The sequence below is a fragment of the Sapajus apella genome, unplaced genomic scaffold (assembly GCF_009761245.1).
Source record: "Sapajus apella isolate SASKATOON/1434 unplaced genomic scaffold, GSC_monkey_1.0 scaffold26, whole genome shotgun sequence".
Lineage (NCBI taxonomy): Eukaryota > Metazoa > Chordata > Mammalia > Primates > Cebidae > Sapajus > Sapajus apella.
The window spans coordinates 7891801-7901744 of NW_022436966.1; the positions used below are offsets into that span (position 1 = coordinate 7891801).

Sequence of the window (9944 nt, forward strand, 5' to 3'; positions counted from 1 at the left end):
TTTCAAACTCCTGACCTCGTGATCCGCCCGCCTCGGCCTCCCAAAGTGCTGGGATTACAAGCATGAGCCACTGCACCCAGCCTCTCCTGGCCTCTTCCTCTGGATCACAAGATAGTTGCCATAACTCCAAGATTCACATTTCCAACAACTCTATTCCAAGGCAAAAAGCAAAGGGAGAAGAAGAACTCTTTATCTTCATCTACTATACTCTGTTCTGTTATTAAAACAAACAAAAAAAAAAGACTTCTTTTTAAAAGTTTTTTTTTTTTATTTTTAAAAAGACAGGGTTTCACCATGTTGGTCAGGCTGGTCTTGAACTCCCGACCTCAGGTGATCCGCCCACCTTGGCCTCCAAAGTGCTTGGATTACAGGTGTGACCCACCACACCTGGCCAAAAAAATAGTTCTTAAAAGTCAACAGCAGTTTCTGTGCTCTGGTTCTGCCATGTAATCCAACAAGGATGGAGATGAGCTCTGTATCAATATCTCCCTCAAGGCCATCCAGAACACCCAGCCCAACGGGGTGATCCACCTCCTGGAGAAGGCACAGCCACTATACCCGACACCACGAGTTTGCGCCCTGATGGAGTCCCTCAATCAGGAAACACAAACTGCTGGTGACCAACCCCAATCCACAGATGCGACCCATGCCGCCCACAGGAAAGCAGGTGGGACCGAAGTCCCCCAGGCCAACGGTAAAGCTGGAGGAGGACAGAGCACCAAAGGCTACACTGCAGAACAAGTTGCAGCTGTGAATAGCGTCAAGCAATGTAAGGATTACTATGCGATCCTGAGGATGAGCAGAGGGGCCTCAGATGAGGACCTGAAGAAGGCCCTCAAATTCCACCCAGAAAAGAACTGCACCTGGTGCCACTGAAGCTTTCAAAACCATTGGCACAGCATAAGCGATACTCAGCAATCTGGAGAAGAGGAAGCACGAAGACCGGGCGCGATGGCTCACGCCTGTAATCCCAGCTACTCGGGAGGCTGGCAGGAGAATTGCGTGAACCTGGTAGGCAGAAGTTGCAGCGAGCTGAGATCGAGCCACTGCACTCCAGCCTGGGTGACAGAGGAAGACTCTGTCTCGAGAAGAAAGGAAAGAAAGGAAGAAAGGAGGAAAGAAGGAAAGGAAAGGAGAGAAAGAGAGAAGAAGGAAGGAAGGAAGGAGGGAAGGAGGAAACAGTATGACCACTTCAGCAATAACAGGAGCCAGGCAGCCCGGCCCAGCTACGGGCATGGGGACTTCCACCATGGCTTTGAGGCTGATATCTCCCCTGAAGACCTCTTCAACATGTTCTTTGGCGGTGGCTTCCCTTCTAGTAAAGTCCACATCTACAGCAATGGCCACATGTGCTATACATACCAGTAAAGGCAGGACCGCAGGGAGAACCAGGGTGATGGTGGACTAGGGGTGTTTGTGCAGCTGATGTCCATCCTCATCCTGATCCTCGTGTCAGTTCTCAGCCAGCTCATGGTCTACAGTCCGCCCTACAGTCTGAGCCTAAGACCATCTGTGGGCCACATCACAGGTGAGTCACTGACCACCTGAGTGTCATTTACTATGTAGCAGACGCTTTCTCCAAGGAGTACACAGGCTCCAGTCTCAAAACAGTCAAACCAAATGTGGAAGATGATTATATCACCAACCTCTGGAACAACTGCTAGAAGGAGAAGCAGCAGAAGGAAGGCTTTCTGTACTGGGACCGCTACTTTGGTGACACAGATATGTACCACAAAGCACAGAAGATGGGCAACCCCTGCTACAGCCAACTGTCAGAGGTGCAGGCAGGCCTCCCTGCATGGGTAATCCAGGGCCAGCGACACCACCGAGGTCCAAACTATGAAATCCCTGGAGAATTTTTGGTGACATGCACTGAGCCACGGTGATGGACTGTATATTTAAGGAAAGACATACAAAGAAACAAAATTAGGCTGGGTGCAGTGGCTCATGCCTGTAATCCCAGCACTTTGGGAGGCCAAGGCAGGCAGATCACCAGGTCGGGAGGTCAAGACCATCCTGGCTAACATGGTGAAACTCTGTCTCTACTAAAAATACAAAAACTTAGCTGGGCATGGTGGCAGGTACCTGTAGTCCCAGCTACTTGGGAGGCTGAGGCAGAAGAATCGCTCGAACCCAGGAGGGGCAGATGTCAGTGAGCCAAGATCGTGCCACCGCACTCCAGCCTGGGTAACACAGTGAGACTGTCTTGAAAAGAAAAGAAACAAAATGGAATTGGAAGCCGAAAAAAAAAAAAAAACAGCATACTAGGTCACACTCCTACCCCTAGACAAAACACAGGCAAAGAGGAGTGGTATAAGCATCCTTGGCTTAGATCAACCAGGGTTTGACACCTGGACCTACCTTCCCTGAGCACAATGTTGCCCTTTGATACCTGATCAGGATTTGAGTTGTTAGCATTAAAGACTTGGGTGAGGGGCAACAGCTGTTATTAAGCAGCCAGTAGTGTCTACCACAACTGAAGCCTCTCTGACCACCTCCCAAATCTTGAGCCTCCTCCCACCTCCCCAGAGCAAATCATTACTACCAGTTTGATGTATGTTATTCCAAACTTTGCATTTGTACATAAGCATATACACAAAATACCATAAAAGACATGGGGCATTTAATATACCTTTTTTTTTTTTTTTTTTTTTTGGAGGCGAAGTTTTGCTTTTTCCGCCCAGGCTGGAGTGCAATGGCACAATCTCAGGTCACTGCAACCTGCAACCTCCACCTCCCAGGTTCAAGCAATTCTCCTGCCTCAGCCTCCCAGACTAGCTGGGATTACAGGTGGGCGCCATCACACTGGATAATTTTTGTATTTTTAGTAGAGACAGAGTTTCACCATGTTGGCCGGGCTGGTCTGACCTCAGGTGATCCGCCCTCACTTTTTGGCATCTGGTTGGATGAAACCGATGTGAGTGGCAGGAAGTCAAAGGGTGAAAGAGAGAGAACTTGGAGTGTTGATTCCCCTGGCTCACTTCCTACCACACTGCAGGTTGGCAGTGGCTGTACGTCTCTTGCAAAGGTCACAGGTCCTGTTAGGGTCCTGTCCTAAAGCTAAAGCTCTCGGGGTGTTCCTGTATCTGCCCTTGTTCCCTTGCCCCTTCAGGCCCAGGGGTAGCAGCACCTCCTGCTACTGTTAGACCAAAGTGCTTCGACAGCCCCTGTTGATTTTCTTACTTTCTCCAAATAGCCTCTCTATTAAGCTCTTTTTGACTCTACCGTTTTTGTTGTTGTTGTTGTTTTGAGATGGAGTTTTGCTCTTGCCACCCAGGCTGGAGTGCAATGGCACAATTTTGGCTCACCGCAACCTCCGCCTCCCAGGTTCGAGCAATTCTCCTGCCTCAGCCTCCTGAGTAGCAGGGATTGTAGGCATGCGCCACCACACCCGGCTAATTTTGAGTTTTTGTTAGAGACAGGGTTTCTCCCTGTTGGTCAGGCTGGTCTTGAACTCCTGATCTCAGGTGATCTGCCTGCCTCAGCCTCCCAAACTGCTGGGATTACAGGCATGAGCCACGCACCAGCCATTTGACTACCTTTTCAGTGTGCTGGCTGCTTCCTGCTGGATTCGGACTGATGGAGCTAATTCCGTCCAGTTAAAAGGGCAAGAACAATGAGGACCACAACCGTTCAATTTTGGAGAGCTTTAGTTGACCCCCAGTTTGTCTCACTGTTTCTCCCAGCATCTCCCCTTCCTAGCTCTGGCTTTATGTCCTCTCTATCGCTTGGTCCTTATAAACAGCGTCCCAGATGGCCCCTACCCCAGATCTGTCTGGTCACTGTGCGTCTACTCTGTATACTACCCCATAGGCATGCTATGCTCCCTCCCATCTAGACTGAACTGTCTTCACGTGGGGAACTCACAGGGATCTTCAATTGACTGCTAAATCAGAACCAGAAAATACTATCAGTTCTAATAGAGCAGAAACAGGAAAATGCATGTGATCCCCAACTACGAAAATATCCCCCAGAAAAATGATAAGCGCTCAAAAGCTTCCCATCACCCCTCGAAGCTCTCTAATACCTTACCTCATACCTCCTCTTAAGCTCAACCCTAAGTACTTTAGGCTCCAAGATTAGTTTAGCAACCAGTCAACAAATTTCCAGAACTCCCCGCCTAGTTGTTAAGAATACGGGCTTTTCAGCAATTTCTCATCTGGGTGTATACCCCAAGGAGATGAAATCACCACCTCATAAACACATCTGCACTCCCATGCTCATTGAAGCATTATTCACAAAAGCCAAGATAAACAACCTAGATGTTATCTATGGACAAGTTAATAAAGAAAATATAGTCTGTAAATACACACACACGCAAACACACACACACACACACACACACACACATACACACATACACACACATAGAGGAATATTATTCAGCCTTAAAAAAGGAGATCCTTTCAATTTGTGCCAGAACATAGATGAACTGGAAAACATGTGCTAAGTGAATTAAGCCAGAAATAAAAATATACGTGATCTCACCTATATGTGAGTTTAAAAAAGAGCTCAAATACACAAAGAGAGAATAAAACAGTGTTTACCATGGCAAAGGGGAGGGGGAGAGGAAATGGGGACATGTAGGTCAAAGGACACAAAAGAGCAGATATGTGGGATGAACACATTTAGAAATCTAATGTACGACATAGGGCTAAGTTAAAATCGCATTGCTTTGAAATTTGTGTTAACTAAGTAGATTTTAGCTGCTCTTGTCACAAAAAAAGTAACTGTGAGATGATGGATATGTTAATCTGCTTCACTATAGTAACCATTTTACTATCTATATCTGAATTCTATAACATCATGTTGTAAACCTCAAAGATACACAATAAAAATTATTTTTAAAGAAGAATATGAGCTAAAAAGTCAGATAAACCAAGGTTCAAATTTTAATCCCACCACTCAGCAGCTGAGATGCCTTATGAAAGCTATTCAACTCTGTGCCTCAGCTTCCTCATTTGCATAATTGAAATTATAAAATTACCTCATAAAGGCCAGGCAAGGTGGCTCACGCCTGTAATCCCAGCACTTTGGAAGGCTGACACAGGTGGGTCACCTGAGGTCAGGAGTTCAAGACCAGCCTGGCCAACATGGTGAAACACTGTCTCTACTAAAAATACAAAAATTAGCTGGGTGTGGTGGTAAGTGCCTGTAACCCAAGCTATTTGGGAGACTGAGGCAGGAAAAGCACTTTGAGTCTGGGAGGCGGAGATTGCAGTGAGCCAAGATAGCGTCATTGCACTCCAGCCTGAGCGACAGAGCGAGAGACTGTCTCAAAAAAATAATAATAATAAAATAAAATTGCCTCATAGGATCGTTTCAAAGATTCCATAATATATCTAAAAGATTTTAACAAAGTGCCTAGTTCACAGAGAACCCTCCATAAATGGTAACAGATATGTTTTTTTCCTCCCACACCTCCATATAAATTGCTGTGGGAGGAAAAGAAGACATGGGTCTTACCTCCAAGGAGCCTGCAATCTACTTTGGAAGATGAAACGAACATTCTTACAATAATGAACAGCACAGATGACCCTATATTTTTAAGTGGTAAATTATCTGATATAAGCTTATAAGCTATAGTGAAGCAGTATTGAAACTATCTTTTCCACATACTTGTTCGCTCTCTTTTTTTTTTTTTTTTTTTTTTTGGAGACAGGGTCTTGCTCTGACACCTAGGCTGGCATGCAGTGGCACAATCACGGCTCACTGCAGACTCAACCTCCTGGGCTCAAGTGGTTCTCCTGCCTCAGCCTCCCAGGTAGCTGGGACTACAGAAGTGCACAACCATGCCTAACTAATGTTTTTTATTATTTGTAGAGATGGGGCCTCACTATGTTGCCCAGGCTGGTCTTAAACTCCTGGGCTCAGGTGATCCTCCTGCCTTGGCCTCCCAAAGTGCTGGGATTACAGGCATGAGCCACCACACCCAGCCTTTCTTTTTATATTGTCTGTAAGTTTCTTGAGAGTAAGCACCAAGCACTATTTTGTATAATAATAATGTTATCGTTTGTGTAATATATCCTTTTTTTTTTTTTTAAGATGGGGTCTCACAATGTTGGTCAGGCTGGTCTTGAACTCCCAACCTCAGGTGATCTGCCCGCCTTGGCCTCCAAAGTGCTTGGATTACAGGCATGAGCCACCACGCCCGGCCGTAATATATCCATTTTGTACACCCATTGCTTTCTGTGTAACCACTGCTCAGCACACAGCAAGCATTCAAATGCAATTTGTCCATATAGCTGCAAAATATTTGCATAGCACGTTAAAACAAGCACTTAGTTCTTTACAAAGCAGTTTGAAAGGGAAGATCATTTATTTTCAAAACAACCCTGTGAGGTAGTTATTATTATTATTAGAATCTGGATCTTCCAAATGAGGAAACTGGCTCAAAACAACTAAGCATCTTGTTCAAGTCACACAATCAGTTTATGATGTGGTTGGCCTGGGATCCAAGGCCTTTGACCAGAATAAATGTGGAGCCTCTTCCTATAAGGGCCACAGAAGTCCATAAGCTGAAGAAGTCGCTCCTCTGCCGAATGTCTTTTTCCAGCCTGGAGCATGTTCTCTTTTTTCTAACCTTTCTCTTTTCGCTCTCCAACTGAGACAGCTGGCTCCAGTTTTTTCTTTGAGCCAAAGGGAATCAAATTCATTAGGATTTCTTTTGAGGGAGGCAGAGACTCTCCTGTTTATCCAAGCCCCTTTCAGACATATAAATGTATAATATAGTCATTAAACTCTGAAATACATGACACTGTCATAACCACACACAGCTATTAAAACATTCCTTACCTCCAGTTGGAGTTATTCACTACGCTTACTGTTCTCTCCTCTTGGCAGGGTTAAGACAGAATATGGGCTCTCTGTTTGGGAGAAACCTTTTCTTTTCACTAGGAATCCTTCTAAAAGCAGTTATATCACTGATAAAACCTTATTTATTTGCATGCTTCTGAATGAATTGGAAGGCCATCACAGCACACTATGCTCTTTGCAGGGAAAAAATCAAACAAAACTGAAATGTGTAAGTAAAAACAGACAGTTCTCAAGAGAATGAGAAGACAAGTCACAAAGTGGGAGAGATTATTGGAAAAAGATATCTGATAAAGCATTGTTATTCAAAATATGCAAAGAACTCTTTTTTTTTTTTAATGAAGACAGGGTTTCACCATGTTGGTCAGGCTGGTCTTGAACTCCTGACCTGAGGTGATGCACCCGCCTTGGCCTCCAAAGTGCTTGGATTACAGGCGTAAGCCACCATGCCCAGCCACAAAGAACTCTTAAAACTCAACAATAAGGCTGGTCCGAAGGTATGAGTTATCTCAATTGTTCACAGTCAGTTACAGGTTGAACTCCTTGTTCTACTCTTTCCCCCCTTCTCACTACTGCATTTAACTAGTCGAAAAAAAGAAAAAAACTCAACAGTAAGAAAATGAGCAATCCAATTTTTAAAATAACCCAATTATCTAAACAGACACCTCAACAAAGAAGACATCAGATGGAAAGCAGGCACATGAAAAGATGCTCAACATCATGTGCCTCAGGGAATTTCAAATTAAAACACAGTAAGATGCTACTACCTATTAGAATAGCTAAAAACCAAAACAGTAATACCACCAAATGCTGGCAAGGATGAACAGCAACAAGAACTTTCATTCATTGCATGTGAAAATGCAAAATGGTACCGCCACTTTGAAAGACAGTTTGGCAGTTTCTTACAAAACTAAACATACTCTTACCATATGATCCAGCAATCGTGCTCTTCGGTATTTACCCAAATGAGTTGAAAACATGTCCGCACAAAAACCTGCACATGAATGTTTATAACAACTTTACTCATAAATACCAAAACTCCGAAGCAACCAAGATGACTTTCAGTCGGTGAATGGATAAACTGTGGTACATCCAGACAATGGAATATTATTCAATGCTAAAAAGAAATGGGTTATCAAGCCATGAAAAGACATGGAGAATCTTAAATGCATATTACTAGGTGAACAAAGCCCATCTGAAAAACCTACATACTGTATGATTCCAACTATATGAGATTCTAGAAAAGGCAAAACTATGGAGACAGTAAAGATCGATGGTTGCCAGGAGCTGAGGGCATTGCCTGGTTGAATAGGCAGAGCATGTGGGATTTTTAGGGCAGTGAGGCTGCTCTGGATGAAGTGGATTCTGTTCAAATGCACAGAATGTACAGCATCAAGAGTGAACCCTACGGTAAACTATGGACTTAGGATGATAATAATGTGTCAATGTTATGTTCACCAATTTTAACAAATGTATACTTTGGTGCGGATTTTAATAATGGGGGAGGCTGGGCATATGTGGGGGCAGGAGGTAAATGGAAAATCTCTGTACCTTCTTACTCTATTTCGCTGTGAACCTAAAACTGCTCTTAATAAAATGTTTATTTTTTCAAGTAAAAGTTTTTCTCTCCCCAGGTGTAACTGTTGTTTAATGTTTACTGTATTTTCTTTCCATCTTTTTTTCTCACACACACATGATGCCCATGTATATGTAAGAATTTTTGAATATCAGTGGCTGTTATGTATACATATATGAGTAGAACAAGGTCTTCTTTTTTTTTTTTTTTAATTTTTTTTTTTTAAAGACGGGGTTTCACTGAGTGTTGGTCAGGCTGGTCTTGAACTCCCAACCTCAAGTGATCCTCCCGCCTTGGCCCCCAAAGTGCTTGGATTACAGGCATGAGCCACCGCACCCGGCCTGGTCTTCTTATAATAGTGGAAATACTTAAAACTACCTAGCTGTTCCAAGCAATGAATAGTTAAGCAAACTATTATATATTGCTAACTGAGCACTGTGTAAAGAAAACGACTTCAGGCTCTAAGGTAATTAGAGTAGAGTAGTAGGCATAGCAGTGGCAGAGTCAGACTAGGTTTAAAAGCCCCCATCACTGCTGGGCACAGTGGCTCACACCTGTAATCCCGACACTTTGGGAGGCTGAGGCAGGTGAATCATGAGCACAGGAGTTCGGGACCAGCCTGGCCAATATAGTGAAATCCCATCTCTACTGAAAACACAAAAATTAGCTGAAGTGATGGTGTGTGCCTGTAGTCCCAGCTACCTGGGAGGCTGAGGCAGGAGAATTGCTTGAACCCAGGAGGTGGAGGTTGCAGTGAGCCAAGGTCACAGCACTGCACTCCCACCTGGGCAACAAAAAGAGACTCCATAAAAAAATTTTTACATTAAAAAAAAAAAAAAAAAATCCCCGGCAGTCAGGCACAGTGGCTCAGGCCAGAAATCCCAGCACTTTGGGAGGCTGAGGCGGGCAGATCACAAGGTCAAGAGATCGCCAGGCCAACCTGGCGAAATCCCGTCTCTACTAAAAATGCAAAAATTAGCTGGGCCTGGTTACACATGCCTGTAGCCCCAGCTACTTGAGAGGCTGAGGCAGGAGAATTGCTTGAACCTGGGAGGCAGAGGTTGCAGTGAGCCAAGATCGTGCCACTGCACTCCAACTTGGGCAACAGAGGAAGACTCCATCTCAAAAACAAAAAAAACAAAAAACAAAAAAACCATCACTATTTAAACACGTAGTGAGTCCTCTCTAACCGTCACTTTTCATCTGTACCGTAAAAATATTAGTGGTCACTCAAAGGATTGCTGTCTGGATCAAACTAAAAGTGAGAGTGTATACAAAGTCCTCAGCAAAGGGCTTGGCACCTAATAGATGCTCCATTAGCTCCAATCCCTTCTTGACCATAGACCCTTGTCCTGGTGATCATTACTACCCAACAGCTTGCCTCAGTGCCTGGCACAAAATAAGTGGTAAAATAAATGTTGGCTGAGCTGAACTGCAGTAGAACAATATCGCTTTTAAAAATCAATATTCGGGGACATGGGATATGGTTTAGTATTTTGAGCAAGATGAGATTGAATAGAGAGAATGCAAGGTAGACACAAGGTTGGAAGGTCAG

The 9944-nt window shown here is 44.2% G+C and overlaps 1 pseudogene; it reads left to right on the forward strand.

Annotated features, from left to right (window-relative positions):
- Window positions 1-438: 438 nt before the first annotated feature.
- LOC116560399 lies at window positions 439-1929 on the forward strand (annotated as a pseudogene).
- The last annotated feature ends 8015 nt before the right edge of the window (window positions 1930-9944 follow it).